This window comes from Capsicum annuum, chromosome 4 (genome assembly GCF_002878395.1).
Source record: "Capsicum annuum cultivar UCD-10X-F1 chromosome 4, UCD10Xv1.1, whole genome shotgun sequence".
Lineage (NCBI taxonomy): Eukaryota > Viridiplantae > Streptophyta > Magnoliopsida > Solanales > Solanaceae > Capsicum > Capsicum annuum.
Window position 1 is genome coordinate 19,922,834 of NC_061114.1, and position 18,334 is coordinate 19,941,167.

Sequence of the window (18,334 nt, forward strand, 5' to 3'; positions counted from 1 at the left end):
ATGTTTATGCTTTACTATATCTAAGAGATTCTTTGTATTTTGTTACTCCCTATATAGCAGTTGATTTTAGAATCAATCCTAAAATTCTAGCAGAGCCCTTCTTAGTCTCTACCCTAGTGGGAAAAACCAGCATAGCCCAGCGCGTATACAAGAACTGCCCAATTATGATGTTTCAGAAAGTCACTTCAGTAGACTTAGTCAAATTAGAGATGATTGATTTTGATGTCATTCTCGACATTGATTGGCTTTATTCCTGCTATGACACAATCGACTACAGAAATAAAATAGTCCAGTTTTAGTTTCTAAATGAACCCGTCCTTGAGTGGAAGGGTAGTGTATCTGCTTTCAGGGGTCAGCTTGTTTCCTACCTTCGGGCAAGGAAAATAATATCTAAAGGATGTGTCTATCATTTAGTTTGAGTTAAGGACACTAGTTTTGAAACTCCCATCCTTGAATCAGTCCCAGTAGTGAATAAATATTCTGATGTCTTCCCCAAAGATCTTTTAGGAATTCCTCCCAAAAGGGAAATAGACTTCGGTATTGACTTTCTTCTAGATACTCAGCCTATTTCCATTTTTTCATATAGAATGGCACCAGCAGAATTCAGAGAATTGGAAGATCAGTTGAAGGATCTTTTAAATATAGGATTTATCAAACCCAGCATTTCCCCGTAGGGTGCACCAGTCTTATTCGTGTGCGAAAAAGATGGTTCTCTAAGAATATGCATTGATTACTGTTAACTCAATAAGGTCACGGTCAAGAACAAGTATTCTCTTCCCAGAATTGATGAGTTATTTGACCAACTTTAGGGTGCCAGCTATTTCTCTAAGATACACCTCAGATTCGGCTATCATCAGCTTAGAGTTAGGGAAAGTAACATTCCAAAAAAGCTTTTCGTAGTCATGTTATTTGGTTTTACCAATGCCCCAACAATTTTCATGGACTTGATGAACTACGTGTTCAAGTAGTACTTGGACATGTTCGTCATCATCTTCATAGATGATATTCTGGTCTATTCCCGTATTGAGCGCGATTATGCAGACCATCTCAAAATAGTACTTCAGACTCTCAGAAATCATCAGCTATTTTCCAACTCAATCTTTGTTAGATAAGGTGGTTAGAGCTCTTGAAAGACTACCACATGAGTGTCCTCTATCATTCGGGCAAGGCCAACTTAATGACCGATGCTCTCAGTAGGCTATCCATGGGTAGTGTTTCTCATATGGAGGATAGTAATAAGAAGTTAGCTCAAGAAGTCTATCAGCTTTCCAGACTAGGCGTTCACTTAGTTGATTCTTCAGAGGGTGGTGTATGTGTTCAGAGTAGTTCAGAATCATCTCTAGTTTTCAAGGTAAAAGAAAAGTAATATAGATATCCCAGCTTGGTCAAGTTAAAAGAGTCAGTTCAGGATCAGAAAGTAGAGGTTTTCTCCCAAGAGGGATATAGTGTTTTGTGTTGTCAGGGTCGTCTCTATGTTCTAGGTGTAGATGACTTAAGAAAGAAAATTCTTGTAGAAATGCATAGTGCACACTACTCTATTCATCCAGTGGCCACAAAGATATATCGCGACTAGAAGGAAATCTATTGGTGGAGTGGGATGAAGAGAGACATTGTCGAGTTTGTGGCTAAGTGCACTATATGTCAACAAATTAAGATAGAGCATCAAAAGCCCAGTGGGTCCATCCAGGAGTTCAGTAATCCTACTTAGAAGTAGAAAGTTGTGACTATGGACTTCGTGATGGGTTTGCCTCAAACTCGTCATCAGCAAGATTCAGTCTGGGTTATTGTAGACAGAAGGAACAAATTTTCTTATTTCTTTCTAGTTCATATCTCTTATTTAGCCGAGGATTACGCCAAACTATATATGAAAGAGTTGGTCAGATTTCACGATGTTCCATTGTCCATTATCTTAGACAGAGGTACCCAGTTGATCTCTTATTTCTAGAAAGTATTTCGAAAAGGTTTCGGTACCCAAGTTCATCTCAGTACAGCCTTCCATCCTTAGAAATATGGTCAAGCAGAAAGAACCATTTAGACTTTAGAAGATATGCTAAGGGCATGTACAATTGATTTAAAGCGAAGTTGGGATGACCACTTGCCTTTGATTGAGCTTGCATACAACAACAGTTATCATTCCAGTATTCAGATGGCTCCATTTGAAGCTCTCTATTGTAGGAGATATAGATCTACAATTGTTTAGTTCAAGATTAGTGAGGCCTCATTCATAGGTCCTGACTTAGTATTTGACACCTTAGAAAAAGTTCAGTTAATCAGAGAAAGACTCCGGGCTGCTCAAAGCCGGCAGAAGTCTTATGCAGATGTTTGTAGAAAAGATCTCGATTTTGAGGTTGGTGATCATGTCTATTTAAAGATATCTCCCTTGAAGAGAGTGAAGAGATTCGGCAAGAAGGGAAAGCACAGTCCCCGATATGTCGGTCCCTTCAAGATTCTCAGTTGTTTCAGGAAGGTAGCTTATAAGCTTGAATTGCCTTCAGATCTAGCCTTAGTTCATCCAGTCTTCCATGTCTCTTTGCTAAAGAAATGTATAGGTGACCCACCAGTCGTAGACCCTATTTGGAGTATTGATGTTCTGAACAGTCTCTCTTATGCAGAGATTCCAATCGAAATCTTAGACTATCAGCAATATTTTCCACCATTCGTAAAAAGTATTTTTAATAAATTGATGGTGAGACCAACAATATTGTATGAGGAATAGTGTTGCCTAGGCAAAAACTCATAAATTTTAAAAATAAGGATAACTGAAATGGTGATGTTAATACAGTGTGTGAAGTTACTAGTATCTATAAGAGTATAAATAAATAAGGACATAGGAAGATATAAAATTTTAGGATTGAGGTAGAAGGTTTTTAGATAGTCGAGCATTTTCTCGTTCACTGATAAGTATATATTGTGTCCTTGGCTTCGATTATGGTATTATTTGTCGTTTGTATTTGCACTATTTTTAGTATGAATTCTTTACTACTGTATTTTCTTGGCATACATAACTTATGACATGCTTACTTGAACTGGAGGTCTATTAGAACAACCTCTCTATCTTTACAAGGTGGAGATAACTCTATGTACACTCAATCCTATGCAAAACCCATATGGGGGATTATATGGATATGTTATTGTTGGTATCAATAAAAAGGTAGCATTGCATGAATCATCGTGTATTTACCTAAATTCAAGGTAAGACACCTCAACCGGGAGGGGAGATGTGACCTAGTAAGTCAACCCTAACCCAAGTATTGGTGGGTAATCTCACTGATGGCCATGAGTTATAGGCCATAGGGAAATAACTTTTTATTGATTCAGCCTCTACCTTACTAAAAAATAATCAATGAATGACAATCAATATAAAAGAATAATACTCAGCAGAAATCTGCCACAAATGCAAACATAAACTTAGAACTATTGTGTGCTTGTCAACTTCCGAAGTGAATGTCCGAGCAAACTCATACATCCCTCTCTTAACAAAGTAATCATGGATGTACATTTCAAGCCTGGAAATCGTCCATAGAATCTCATTCGTTTTATACAAAATGGATTCCTCCGAAGTGTTTTAAAGTTGAAATTGCCTTGCAATAATTATTAAAAGGAAAAAAAGGTAAAACTTGACCTAGTAAATTGATCAATTTCATACTTGATTAGAAACTCCTTTCTACTCATGGCTTGACAATTAAAAAATTATCTCATATTTTCCTATTGTAGGTTGAGCTCTATAGTGAATGAGTGTATTTTACTTATCCAAATACTTTTTAAAGATTAGTGTTTGTGCTTTAATTTTTAATTAAATATTATCGTTATCTTTAAATTGTAATTCTGTTCGGATTTGCATCTATATTATCCTCCCCAGACCCTTTTGTGGATTAGGTGCATGTTATTGTTCTTGTTGTTAGAAATTTCATTAAGGTCCAAATGTAAAAACAATGTCTTTTCACAAATAAAATTAGACCAAAAGTTATCAATGCAAAGTTCCTTATTTTGGAATATTTGAGGGATAAATCACTCATTTTTTCATTTATTAAATATAAATCTATGTATCTAATAAAAATTTAAGCAGATTAACTTAAATTTATATTCATTAACATATTGTTTTGGGCTTGATTCAAATAAGCGATCGTCAAAATTGACTTATAGAAAAATATATCGACATATATTAAAAATATTATTTTATGATATGGTTTATTGTATTATTTAATAATAAATTAAATAAAAATAATAGCTTATTTTTAAAAAATTAAAAATAATAATAGAAAAATAATTAAATAATAGTAATGTTTAATTTGATTGATTAGATTATGACCCCTTATTTGCACAATTGACATATCAAATGTTTGTTCTTTTTTCTCATAAGGACTGATTTTAATCCAAGCAAAAATTAAACATGTTTAATTTCAAATAATTTTTGGTTTAATCCACTTTAATTTGTCCACATGTAACCCAATCTGTTAATATTCCTAGTAAAAATCATTCTTCTTGTATTCTATAGTTCTCTCATATCACTTGCTTCAATCAATTACCATACATTTTTTATACTTTTCTAACTTCAAAAATTTATCAAAATCCTATTGAAAAATTTCTCCAAAAAGTTATTTCCTAATGAAACATGTTTTAAATATTCTTTTTTGATTTAAAACACATTTAAATCTAAAATAATGAGAACATAAAAGGATGAAAGAGAATATATCATAAAAAGTTATAAACTAAAACCCACTTCTTTGGAGCATCTTCTGAGTCCATGAGTTCCAAGTATAAGACTCAATTCAACAAAGAAAAAAAATGATAAAGAAGAGAAAGAGAACGAAATTTAGAGCAGTGGAGAAAGATGAAAAAAGAGAGTGAAGATATAAATTATAAAAATAGTGACTGAGTGAAAAATGAAAATGATGTCAACATTTTCACTATGATAATCTACAGCTCATTTGGCTAGTAAATGAAATAATTTCTTAAAAAATAAATTATCAAACACTTAAAGTTTTTCTATATTTGAAACTTCTCTCAACACGTTTACCAAAAAAATTAAAACAGTCCAATGACTATAGTAGTCAAAGGCATAAGAAGCAATGAATTATTATTCTCAAGGAATAAAGATGGAATTTTTTTTTATTTCTGCTCAAGGAATAAAGATGGAATTTTTTTTTTGTTTTTAAATATATGTTGTTAAGAGAAAAAAATAATACCTTTATTCAAACAACAATCAAAAAAAGAATACCTTTATTACTTTGAATGCTTTTGTCCACATAACAATAGGAAGATACAACTAAAGCCTATGCAAAAATTAGTTAAAATCGAGGATCAAATTGGTAATACTAATTCTATAGTTTGCTAGAAAAAAAACCTCGTATTCTAGTTTGAAAATAAGATTAAAAGGTGTTATTGATGATATAATCACTCTAATATAATGGAAAGAAAAATTTAGAGCTTTTATCTAAGAAAGAATGGTAAAGAGAACCTAGAGAATTATCAGGTCATAAATCTCCAAGGTCTAAAAGTTGATGAAAATAAGAAAATGAGGTATTTATACAATTCGGTGAACTCACAATCAAGGAACAACCATCGTGATTGAGAGGGTCAATGCTTAGGTTATAAAGCTGGCCTATGCATTCGCGAGGGCTGATGACCCAAACATGATACATTCACGATGGTATGATCGCATTCACAGAGAGATGAGATACTCGACCCAAGCACAGAAGACTCCATGAATTCGGCCACCACCTGGAAATAACGATGAAGGGTTTTATCATTCTCTGTGTTTGCAGCCAGGATCCTGCATTTGTAAAGAAGGAACATCAGACACCAGATATCTACAATGTTGTTGATTTTTCATGTTTTCAAATCCTTTGAATGGACCCTCAAGATTCGTTCATTACCCCATAGAGATAAACTATATAAGATACTAGGCTATTTTCGATGTTCCTGACTCAATGGCAATGTAGGATTTTTAAAAAGAGATTGTTTACAACAAATTAGGCCTCAAGGATCCTATTTAGACAGTTTCACTAGTTTTTGGATGGAGGCTCAAAATATAAAATAAAGGTCCCAAATCCAAATCAACACTGCTACTAAATCAAAATGGATGTTAGGGATGTGATGGAACCATTCAAATTTCTATATGGTGCTCAAAACATAAAATGTTCACTGAAGTTAGACTCATGGCTTTGAAAGTGTTTGGGAGTCGCAAACTCTCCCAAATCACTTCCGAATGCATTAGATAACATGCTGACCATCCCCACATCGGATAAATAGCATGTAACAACTATAAGAAATGATAAAATGGTCAAAACACATAATAAAGAAAATTTCACACTTCAAACTATTACATTATTTGACACCAAAACACTAGTTTGTCGTCAAACTAAAAAGAAAATAAAGTACATGAAATGGTAAAAGTCTAAAGGTATCTTTGACAAATGCCAAAATTGAACTTCCAAGTAGCCTCCTTAGTAGGGTGATGTCTCTACTAAACCATCAGTAAATTAATTCTCTCAGACCTCAATTTTCAAGTTAGCTTATCTAGGATAGCAACAGACTTCTTCTCAAAGTATAAATCATAGTCTAAAACAATGAGATGCTATCAAATTTCATGAGTATCATCTAGAAAATATCTCTTCAATATGGAAATATGGAAGACAACACGAAGAATCGATAGACATAGAGAAAAGCTAGCCTATACTCCTCATCACCATACTAATCAAGGATCTAAAAAATACCAATGAACTTCGAATTAAGGTTTCCTTTCTTCACAAACCTCCTCACGCCATTCACTGGTAAAACCTTCAATAGAATGCATTCTCTAATTTTGTATGATATATCGGGGGCTAAATATTTGGAACAACTCTTTGGGCTACTTTGGAAAACTAGTATCTTCCACTAAATTAATATAACATGATACATCGAATCCTTCAAAAAATTAGCACCCCAAGGCCTCAACTCAATCAAGTTAAATTATCCCACTGGGGATCTACAACTCTGCCCTTAAAAAGTTAAAAGACATCATTTGAATGTTGAAATCATAACTACTATTGTAGGCAAACTCCATTAGGGTCAAGTAATGGTATGAATGGCATCTAAAGTACATGACACATGCATAAAACATGTCCTCTAACACCTGACTGGCCATCCAACTAAGGATGAAAAGTTGTGCTCAAACCAAGTTAGCACCCCACTCACTCAGAATAGTAATCCAAACTTAACACCTCTATTAAATAAAACATATATCGATACACCATGGAAACAAACAATATCTCCCATGTAGATCTTGGAAAAATTCTCTATATTATAATTTGCCTTTACTTGTATGAAATGCACTGATTTGGTGAATCAATACACAATCACCAAGTAGATTTAAACTTCCCTAAGTTCGCGGATAGGTGTTCTATAAAATCCTTGGTAATTCATTCCCACTTCCATTAGAGAATGTGCATCCTCTGCATCATACCACCCAGTTAATGATGCTCATACTTTAGTTGTTAGAAATTCAAACAGTTATACATGAACTCTAAAATATCCTTTTTCATACCACCCTACTAATAAGCATGTCCTCCGGTATGTGAATAGTCCTCTTAGACTGACTATCCATCTGAGGAAGAAAATATGTGCTCAAATATAGTGGAGTACCCAACTTACTCTAAAAAGTTTTTTAAAAACCTGAGGTAAACTGAGTACCTTTATTAAATACAATAGATACTGGTACATGATTCAAATAAACAATCTCTCTAATGTAAATCTTGGCAGACTTCTTTGCATTATAATTTTCCTTCACTATTATGAAATGCACTAATTTGGTGAATTGATTCACAATCACCAAAGATAGTTAAACTTCCCCAAGGTTGGGGGGATAGGCCAATTATAAACTCCATGGTAATCTATTCCTACTTTCACTCAAGAATTGTCATCCTCTTCATCCTATCACCCATTCTATCACTCGATCACTGATGCTCATACTCTGTTATTGGTAATTCAAACACATAGCCTTGGTCACTATTATCCTTCTTCATTCTACCCCGTTAATAGTGCTAGTTCAGATCACGATACAATTTGGTTGGCTTTTGGTGAATGGAATATCAAGAATAATGATCTTCTTCCAAGATTAATCTAACCCATGCACCAACTCTCGATGGACAAAATCGACCATTAATCCTCAAAACACCATTAGAATCAAAGATGCCACCTTTTTCTCACCACTTAACACTTAATTACAAATTATCCTCTATTTTTTATCATTAAACTTTGTAAGCCTCATTAAAACATTTATTACGTATTTCTATTTATTGAACTATATTGCATATTTTGGCATACTCTGTTGGTATCATGATACCAATTACACTTGCAAGATAATATCAACATGCCACACAAATTTTTATCAGTTGGGGGAATTCACAACCCCCTTGGTTTAATTATGCATTATCTTGGGGAATTACACAATCCTACAAGGTTCATTTCAAATTCATTATGCTTTATTAGTTTTTCACATTATGCAACAACTTAAGAATAATGCAATGTGCATACTTTTCATATTTAAAACTAATTTCACATATGGGGTTGAGGTCATTACCACTTTAATTTTCAATATTCACAATTTAGGGAAAATCATAATCCCTTAGTTTATTCATCATACCCATGCACCCCGCAGTGTTCAAGACCATAAATAAAATGTAAACTATGGGAAACATTTTTCAGAAATAAACATTCAAAATCCTTAACCCATGTTCCAAAACCAATATCAAAACTACATGAATAACTATTTTAAACACATGTTCTTACAAAAAATATTTGGGGAAGAGTAACATTCCCGAAGGATTCTCAATTATGGAGAAGAAACATTGAATTGACCCTAGATGCTCAACCTTAAGAAAACCCTAGCTTGCTTTGATTGAGAGAATTTGACAGAGTGAAGAGGGTTTTTGATTTTGTTAAAGTGATAAAATAATTCCTAGAGGTGTTTTATGTGGGGTCTAAGTGTGTAAAGATAGAAGTAACCAAAGTGCCCCTTTAAATAAAGCTGAAAATCACCGGTAATTGTTATGGGTAACCTTATGAATCATAGGTTCATGCTACAACTCATAAGATATAGTCATAGGTTGGACATCGTCTATGGCTATCAACACTGGTTTGATTACAAAAGGACCATACGGCTCATAAAGAGTCCATACGAGTCATCACATTCTAGTTGTACTCAATACTAAACACTTTGGGCGCCCATACTAGTCTAGTTATGAGTCATACCATAAGATTCATAGTTATACATTACAACTTGTAAGATATACTCATAATCAAGACAGAAACTATTATGGAATATACTAGACACCCTATGATTGGTACCCTATGACTCGTATGGAGTCATTACGACTTGTAACCTCAAGTCATCACCAAGGCAGACACTCAAGAAAATCTCCCCAGACTCCTTACGACTTGGGTCCTATGAAATATCAAGACACCCTATGATTCGTAGAGAGAGTCATAGTCTAGGAAGTAAGCTCACACGCCAAGAAATATTCAAGGACCAAAATCTGGGGTGTTTTACCTTGTGACACTTCCCAATCTATGAGTCAAGGGGACAATTCGTAGTCAGTCATCACAAGTTGTAAGGTGAATCATAATTATTGGGCAATAATTTTTTTAGTATTTTTATTAAGGGTATTTTGATTAATTCTGTATTTCCCCACTTAGACCCCATATCCATAAAATACCAAAAAGGGTTATTTTCATCCTTTATAAAATCAAACAAGTCTTAAACTCTCTCAAATCCGTAATTCAAGAACAAGTTAGGGTCTCTCAAGGTTGATCATTTAGAGATCCCAAGTGAGAATTTCTCTCCATAATCGTGATACTTTCAGGAATGTACAACTCTCCTCAAACTTATTTTACTTAAAGCATGTCTTTAAATGGTTGCTCATATAGATTTTACTATGGGTTGAGGATTTTGGGAATGAATGTTGCATTAATTAGATTCCATAATTTTATATTCATTATTTATGTTTTATCAATGGTTTTTAAACTAATTAGGTGCATGGCTATGGCAACTGAAATAAGGGTCAAGGTATTCCCCCAAATTTGATGATTTTGTTTCAAAACTTGGTTAGTGAAATTATGTTCCCCGACCTACTTGCATAATTGGCTCCGAAATATGATTTGTCACATGGTTTGACTTACTCACCTAAGCTATTGCATTGCATAAATGGTTAAACTGGAAAAAAAATAGTTTTAAAGGCCTTGTTGGCCATGTTTTTATTTTTATATTGAAAGGTCGATGGTCGAGGCATTCCTTAAGTTAATTTGAAAAACTAAAAGGGGGTCGAAGCATTCCCCCAAGTTAATGGAATTGAAATGGCATAATTATGAGCTTACAAGTATAATGGTATGACGATACCTATGGTTGATGCCAAAATAGAAAATTCCTTAGTTAAATGAATGAGTTATATGAAACTTATTTTAATTGGGCTTAATAGGGGTTGTGTAGATATGCCATGAAGGAGGAGGTCGCAAGGATTAATCCTGGAAACTCATATTTTCTGGAGTAAGGGATGGTCATGATAATTATTTGCTTTTGTCATGCTATAAATATTTGTATCCTAGATTAATGTGTGGTCGGAGCATTCCCTATTTTTTTTATTATAGCTCCGACTCATGTGGCTAACACATACTGGGGCCTATCCAGCTAGGTGACTAGACCCATATAACCTATGGGTGTTTTAATTGTGGTTAAGCTACACAGTCTAGGGTAATATTTTAAATCTTCTGCTAAACCTTGTTCTCTATCCCAGCATCTTATATATATGTATATGTATGTGTGCATGTATGTGAATATGTACATTGAGTTTGGATAGGATTTTGAATTGGCATTATTTTATCATTATCTTGAGTTATATGCTAGCACTTACCCAGCTAATCATCTCTAGATGTTGTATCCCTATGTAATGCAGGAAATTAAGACACTTCTGTTTTTCCTATGCATTGATTAGTGGTTCTTAGATTGTTCATTAGTTAGCTTGAAGTGGTGAACCTTCTTTTTCTGAAAGGCCTATTGCTTTTTGGTCTAGTTTATGTCATAGATTATTTCCTTGAATTACCCTTTCTGGCTATTGTCGGGGGCACCTACTGACGTAGGTTGTTCTTTGGATATTAGGGGCGTTGTGGATTACTATGGATTGGGATGGATCATAAAATTCTTAGATTTCTTTTTTAGCCAATTTCTCAACTATCTTGTTATATGTTTGGAATTCATCCGTTGTTAGTTGCACTATATTTTGTTTGAATAGGAAAAGAAGGTAGTCTCTAATCCTCGGTGGACTTGAGATACCCATCATGGCTAGGCCCTGGTTTGGGTCATGACAAAATTGGTATCAGAGCCTAGGTTCATGGTCATTGGGTGTCTACAAAGCCATGTCAAATAGATTTTCTTTTATAGGTGTTTAGTGCATCACACTTATAAGGTAGAGGCTACGAGGAATTTAGGAACGTTTCCTCTTTCTTGTGATCTATTTCTTAGGCTATAGATTATAAGATCTTGAAATCTCCTCTAATTCAATTTTTTTGCATTTTAGATCATGCCTCCCCGAAGATCTAATACTCTTGTAACTTCCTCTGTCCCACATAAGGACAATGTGGATAGAACTCATTCTAATTATGGAGTACAAACATAGACTAGGGTCTTAGATCTTAAATGTACCACCCCTCATAGAGTTCCACCGGTCCCTACCAGTCCTCCTCGGGCTTCTTAGGTTTATGATGTTTATGCTTCACTTCCCCAGGGAGATATTTTTTATGTTGAATTCTATTAATCTATTCATATACTGACTTAGTTGGTGACTTCTTAGTCTCTTTAACCTGACCATGTTGTTTTCATTGCTCCATCATATGAGGTCACTAGAGTTGGCTAGTTCATGAGGTTGAATCCTCTAACTTTTACAGGCTCTAAGGTTGAAGAAGATCCTTAGGGTTTTGTGGATGGAATGGAAAAGATATTCAGGGTGATGCATGCTACTAATGTAGTAGGCGTTCAGTATTTTACATATCAGTTAAAGGATGTAGAATACCAGTGGTATGAGGAGTGGGAGCAGTCAAGGGGAGATGATGCTAAGTTGGCTATGTGGGCAGAATTTTCTGGTGCTTTTCTTTATCATTTTTTTCTCAGGAGTTGAGGAAGTCTAATACTCAGGAGTTTGTGAACTTGAAACAGGAAAGAATGACTATAATGGAGTATGTTTTAAAGTTCTATCAGTTGACTCATCACGCTTCGTAGCTGGTGTCTAGCATAGGGTCAAGGATGAGAAAGTTTTCTTTGGGTTTGTCTCGGGACTTAATAATAGAGTGTAAGGGGGGTTATGTTGAATTATGACATGAATATATCTATGATGGTGGTGTATATGTAGAAAGACGAGGACGAAAAGAAGAAACAAGTAGAAATAGGAGAGAGGCAGAATAAGAAATTAAGATATTTGGAGCAGGGTGGAGGCCAGTAGAATAGTTATAGATATAGTAGGCCATGGGGCAAGAAGAAAACTTGGGGAAATTTTAGTTCTTGTCATACAGCTAGTGCTCCATATCCTAAGATGTTTGGCGATCATTGTTTTCAGGCTGATAGTGGCTTAAGATCCAGGGTTCCTAGACCTAGGCTAGTGGAGCTCATCATCTCCATCATATCCTCCTTGTAGATTTTGTGGGCATTACACTATGGACTTGGTGATAAGGGGAGGAATAAATTTTTGAGATGTGTCTATACTGGTGACATTTAGAGAAACTACTCGTAAACTGATGTTGCAACTAGAGCTAATAAGGTTCATGTTTCTACTTATTTAGCTACTACGTCAAAGGGTGCTACTTCTAGTACTGGCACTGGTTAGAACCGTCTTTATTTTCTTACCACCCATCAAGAATCTATGGCATCTCCTGATGTTGCCACTGGTATATTAAAACTGTTCTCTCTTGATGTGTACTTTTTACCTGATCCAGGGTCTACCCTTACATATTTTAACCCTTATGTGGATGTTCATTTTGGTTTTAGTACTGAGTGTATTTCTAATCCCTTCTCTATTTCTACCTCGATGAGTGATTTTATTGTGGCTAAAAGGGTCTATAAGGTTGTATGGTATTTATCTATAATTGAGAGACATTGATGGATTTTATAGAGTTGGATATGTTAGATTTTGATATCATATTAGTGATGGATTAGCATCACTCATGCTATGTTTCTCTAAATTATTGGACCCATAACGCCAGTTTCCAATTCCCAAATAAACTGGTAATTGAGTGTGAATGGAGTTCCCTATTACCTAAGAGAAGGTTTATTTCTTATCTTTAAGCCTGGAAGTTGATTTCTAAGGGGTGTCTATACCATCTAGTTTGAGTTAAAAATTATAGTTCTGAGGTTCCCTCTTTGGAATCTTGACATGACCCAAATTAGGGCCTTATCATAATGGGTAATCCTAAGCCCAACTAAGATCGGGAACCACCCCCGTTACCTAACCCGACCACCAAATGCATACCTTGAGTCGCTGAAGTCAGAACAAATATCAAGATAGTGTATCCATCCATAAGGTGACTTTGGGATAAGTCTATATCCGAGACCAACACAACTAAGTCCAACCACCCAATGACCAACCAAACCAATGCCAAAACACATAAACCAAAACAAATTATAATAATATGATACATGTATATATATATGTAACATAACCAATCCATACCATACACAAGTTCACAGTTGTCCATACAAAGCCTCTATACCAAATAAAGAGTACCTAGTCGGGACATCTCTACGACCATAGACATAAATCAAAGTCTATGAAAGACAAGAAATATGTAAAGTAACCTATGTCATGAAATAGATGCCTTCCAAACTATGGAACCTCACCACTTCAATCCAACATTGACTGTCCTTGAATTCAATTGCTAAGCAAGAGAAGTAGGATGGTCGGTCTCTGCATAGTATAGGTATACAATGGCCCAAAGATGGGTTAGTGGGTGAACAATAACATGCATTCACGATAAGGGTAAATAATGCTATTTACAAAGCCAAATAAAAACGTCCATATTATGTATAACCATAAATATATATATATATAACTATACTTGGAAAGGGAACCAGGTTGTATACCTTTGTTGTCCTAAACCACCCTGGGCTATATGGGTTGAGATCCCCTTCTAAAAAGGTCCCAGTGCATAAAGACGCACGACTAGGGAAAAAAATTGGGATGACTAATAAATCCCCCAAATATAAAGTGTGACATCATGCACACGATCACCAAGACCAAACCTTACATCTGCAAATTTAAGTTTCTATTATTGGTCACCCCGAGACCTCCACCTTCCACAGATTTTCTATAGACCCTACCATTATTTCCCAATTAAAACCATTACCAAGAAATCAACCAATGTACTAACCATTTATTAACAAAGGCCATTAGTAGTGGTATTGTCATATCGACTATACTTGTAAGTACTATCCATAGACAACCATATATAAGTGTAAGGGATTCCATTTACCCTACCATGAACCATATTAAACCACTTGGTGGATTCCTATGTACCCCACAAGAATAACCAATTTCAAAGCCACCAAGGCTTTACCATTTAATCTTTCAAAATCATGTACACCACTTATGCAATTTAAAACCTTTCCAAACCATGTATGACCATGCCAACCATTTAAAGCATTTATATAATTTAAATAATTTAAACCATGCAAAATCATCCAAATCTATTTAGGGTTCCATTACCAAACTAAACCATGTAAGAGTTCTAATGAAAGTTCAATTATAGAGTAAAAATATTTTTTTAGGCTTTTTATCTAACATGTTGAGGCCATACCTTTATGAAGACCAAAACCAATGCATAAACCACCATAATTAGGGTTACTCAAGACCCCTTTGTTAAACCATAACCAACAAGTACTAAAATATGCAAACCAATACCAAAAATATGTAAAAACATAGTTTAAACCAATATTAAACAACATGCATCAAGACCCTAAACATACACTTCAAAAACCACCATTCATGATTCATAAATCAATGTTTAAAACACAGTACATGTGCCTTTAGTTGTAAATAACAATGAGGGAAGGAGTACATTCCTTATACAAGAAGATTCCAAAGAGAAAAAACACTCTTGAGCCCTTTAAAGAATACATGAAGAAACCCTAGCCTCTAATTCCTTTCTAACTCATACCTAAGGGTATGAGTGGTACACTCAACCATACCCACTAACCATTCCTTGGGCAGATTTCCTAAGACAATCTAAATAAGCACCACACAACTTACCTTGCACCACTAGTATGTTACTATACAATTCATACCAATATGAGTAGTATCTTGGGTAGTAGCTACCCCAAACACACTACCTAGTGTATGAGTAAACCACCAATCCATCCCACAAGTCATATTGAAGGGTACGATTGGTACCCTTGAGTCGTACCAAATCCAGTAAGTCCAAAAATAAGTAAATTTTGCAAGGGTCCTATTCCTAGGGTGTTTCAAATCGGTCCCTATTCTTAATGAATTTCCTGAAGTGTTTCCCAATGATCTTCCTGGTGTTCCTCCTGATAGGGAAATAGATTTTGGAATTGATCTTCTCCTAAATACCCACTATCTCTATCCCTTTCTTTAGAATGTCTTTGACTGAGTTAAAAGAACTAAAGAAGTAGTTAACAAGCCTTCTTGATAAGGGTTTCATCCATCTTAGTATTTCTCTATGGGGTTCCTCTATGCTCGTTGTGCATAAGAAGGATGGTTCTATTCGGATGTACATAGATTATCACCAGCTAAATAAGGCGACAGTGAAGAATAACTATCCTCTTCCTATGATAGATAATCTTTTTGACCATCTTCAGGATGCTAAGTATTTTTCTATGATTGATCTTTGGTCGGGTTATCATCAGTTCAAAATTAGTGAGGCGAATATTCCTAATACCACCTTTTGAACCCGATATGGTCATTATGAGTTTCTGGTGTGTCATTGGGGTTGACAAATGCGTTAACGGAATTTATGGACTTGATGAATTGGGTGTTTAGGCAGTTCTTAGATATTTTTATCATTGTGTTTATGATGACATCTTTGTATATCCTAAGAGTGAGTAGGATTATACCAATCACTTTTGTAGAGTATTGCAGAATCTTAAGGATCAACGTATGTATGCCAATTTTTTTATGTGTGAGTTTTTTTTTAATGGTATAACCTTTTTCGTTCATGGTTTTTCTAGTGAAGAGATCATGGTAGATCCACAGAAATTTGAGGCAGTTAAGAAGTGGCCAAAACCCATGACTCAAACCGAGATTTGGAGCTTCTTGGGTTTATCCAGGTATTATATGAGGTTTATGAAAAGTATTTCTTCTGTTGTTTCTCCTTTGACTAAGTTTAACCAAAAAAAGGTGGAAGTTTTGATGGTTCGATGCTTGGAAAGGTAGTTTTGAGAAATTGAAAGACAAGTTGACTTCTGTGCTAGTATTAACCCTACCCAAGGGTACCAGTGGTTTTGTTATGTATTGTGATACATCCAATGTGGAGCTTGGTTGTTTTTTGATGTAACATGATAAGGTAGTGGCTTATGCTTCTAGGCATTTGAAAGTTTATGAAAGGAATTATTTGACTCATGATTTAAAGTTGGTGGTTGTTTTGTTTGCTTTGAAGATTTTTTTCCACTATTTATAGAGGTTCATATAGATATCTTCTTAGATCATAAGAGCTTGCAGTATGTGTTCACTTATAAGGAGTTGAATATCAGGCAAAGGAGATGGCTTGAGTTGCTCAACGATAATGATATGTCTTCACTACCATCTACATAAAGCTAATGTGGTTATTGATGTTCTTAGTAGGTTTTCCATAGGTAGCTTGTCTTATATGGATGATAAAAAGCAAGGATTGGTGAAGGAAATTCATCGGTTGGCAAATCTTGGAGTCCATCTTTTGGATTTTTAGAATGGAGGTGTTCTTGCAAAAGAGGTGGTGAAGTCATCTCTTTGTGCATAGGTAAAGGAGAAGTAGGTTTTAGATCCTATCTTGATGTAGATTAAAGATGATGTGGGTCAGCAAAAGGTTATGGCCTTTGAGATTAGTGGGGATGGTATCTTAAGGTACTAAGATAGATTGTGTGTTCCTGATGTTGATAGGCTATAGTAAAAAATTTTGACTGAGGCTTATCAGTCGAGGTATACAGTTAATACTTATTTAACAAATATGTATCACGACTTGAAGAAGATCGATTAGTGGAACATTATGAAGAGGGATGTGGCCAACTTTATGGCTAAGTATATGGTGTATTAGTAAGTGAAGGTTGATCACTTGAGGCCTAGGGGCATGTCTCAATAGGTTGGGTTGCCTATGTAGAAATAAGAGGTGATTAACATGAACTTTGTTACTGGTATTCCGCAATCTCACCATTAGTTTGATACGATTTGGGTCATTGTGGATAGGATGACTAAGTTGGCACACTTCTTGCCTATAAGGACTACTTAAATTGGAGAGGATTATGCTTAATTATTTATTTAAGAGATATTTAAACTACATGGTGCTCCAGTTTCCATTATTTTTTATTAGGGTACACCACTCTCTTCTTATATTTAGTATTCATTTTAGCAAGGTTTGGGCACACGGGTGAATACACTACATTCCACCCTCAGACAGACAGACAGGCAGACAAGACTATTTAGACTTTGGAAGATATGCTAAGTGCCTGTGTGATCTATATTAGGGGGAGTTGGGTGAACCATTTTCCTCTCATAGAGTTTGCAGATAATAACAGCTATCACTCTAGTATTCAAATGGCTCTATTTGAGGCTTTGTATGGTAGGAGGTATAGGTATCCTATTAGGTGGTTTAAAGTTGGAGAGACTAAGTTATTTGGTCTAGAATTGGTTAAACAATCCATGAAGAAGGTGAAGGTGATTTGGGATAGACTTAAGACTACTCAGAGTCACCAAAAGTCCTATACGGATGTGAGGCAAAGGGAGTTAGAGTTTAAGGTTGGTGATCAAGTATTTTTGAAGGTATCTCCCAAAAAGGGTGTGATGAGATTTGGAAAGGAGGGGAAATTAAATGCCCATTATGTGGTTCCATACTTGATCTTAAAAAGAGTAGAAAAGGTTGCTTATGAGTTATATTTCCTTCGAGTTTGGGTTTGGTTCACCCTATTTTCCATGTTTCAATATTAAAAAATACGTGGGTGATTCTTCTCTGGTGGTTCCTATTAAGGATATTAGTTTCAAATACCTTCTCTTATGAGGAAGTTCAGGTGGAGATTTTAGATAGACAAGTCCATTGCTTGAGGACTAAAAATGTAGCTTTGGCTAAGGTCCTTTGGAGGAACCATAACTTTGAAGAAGCTACTTGGGAA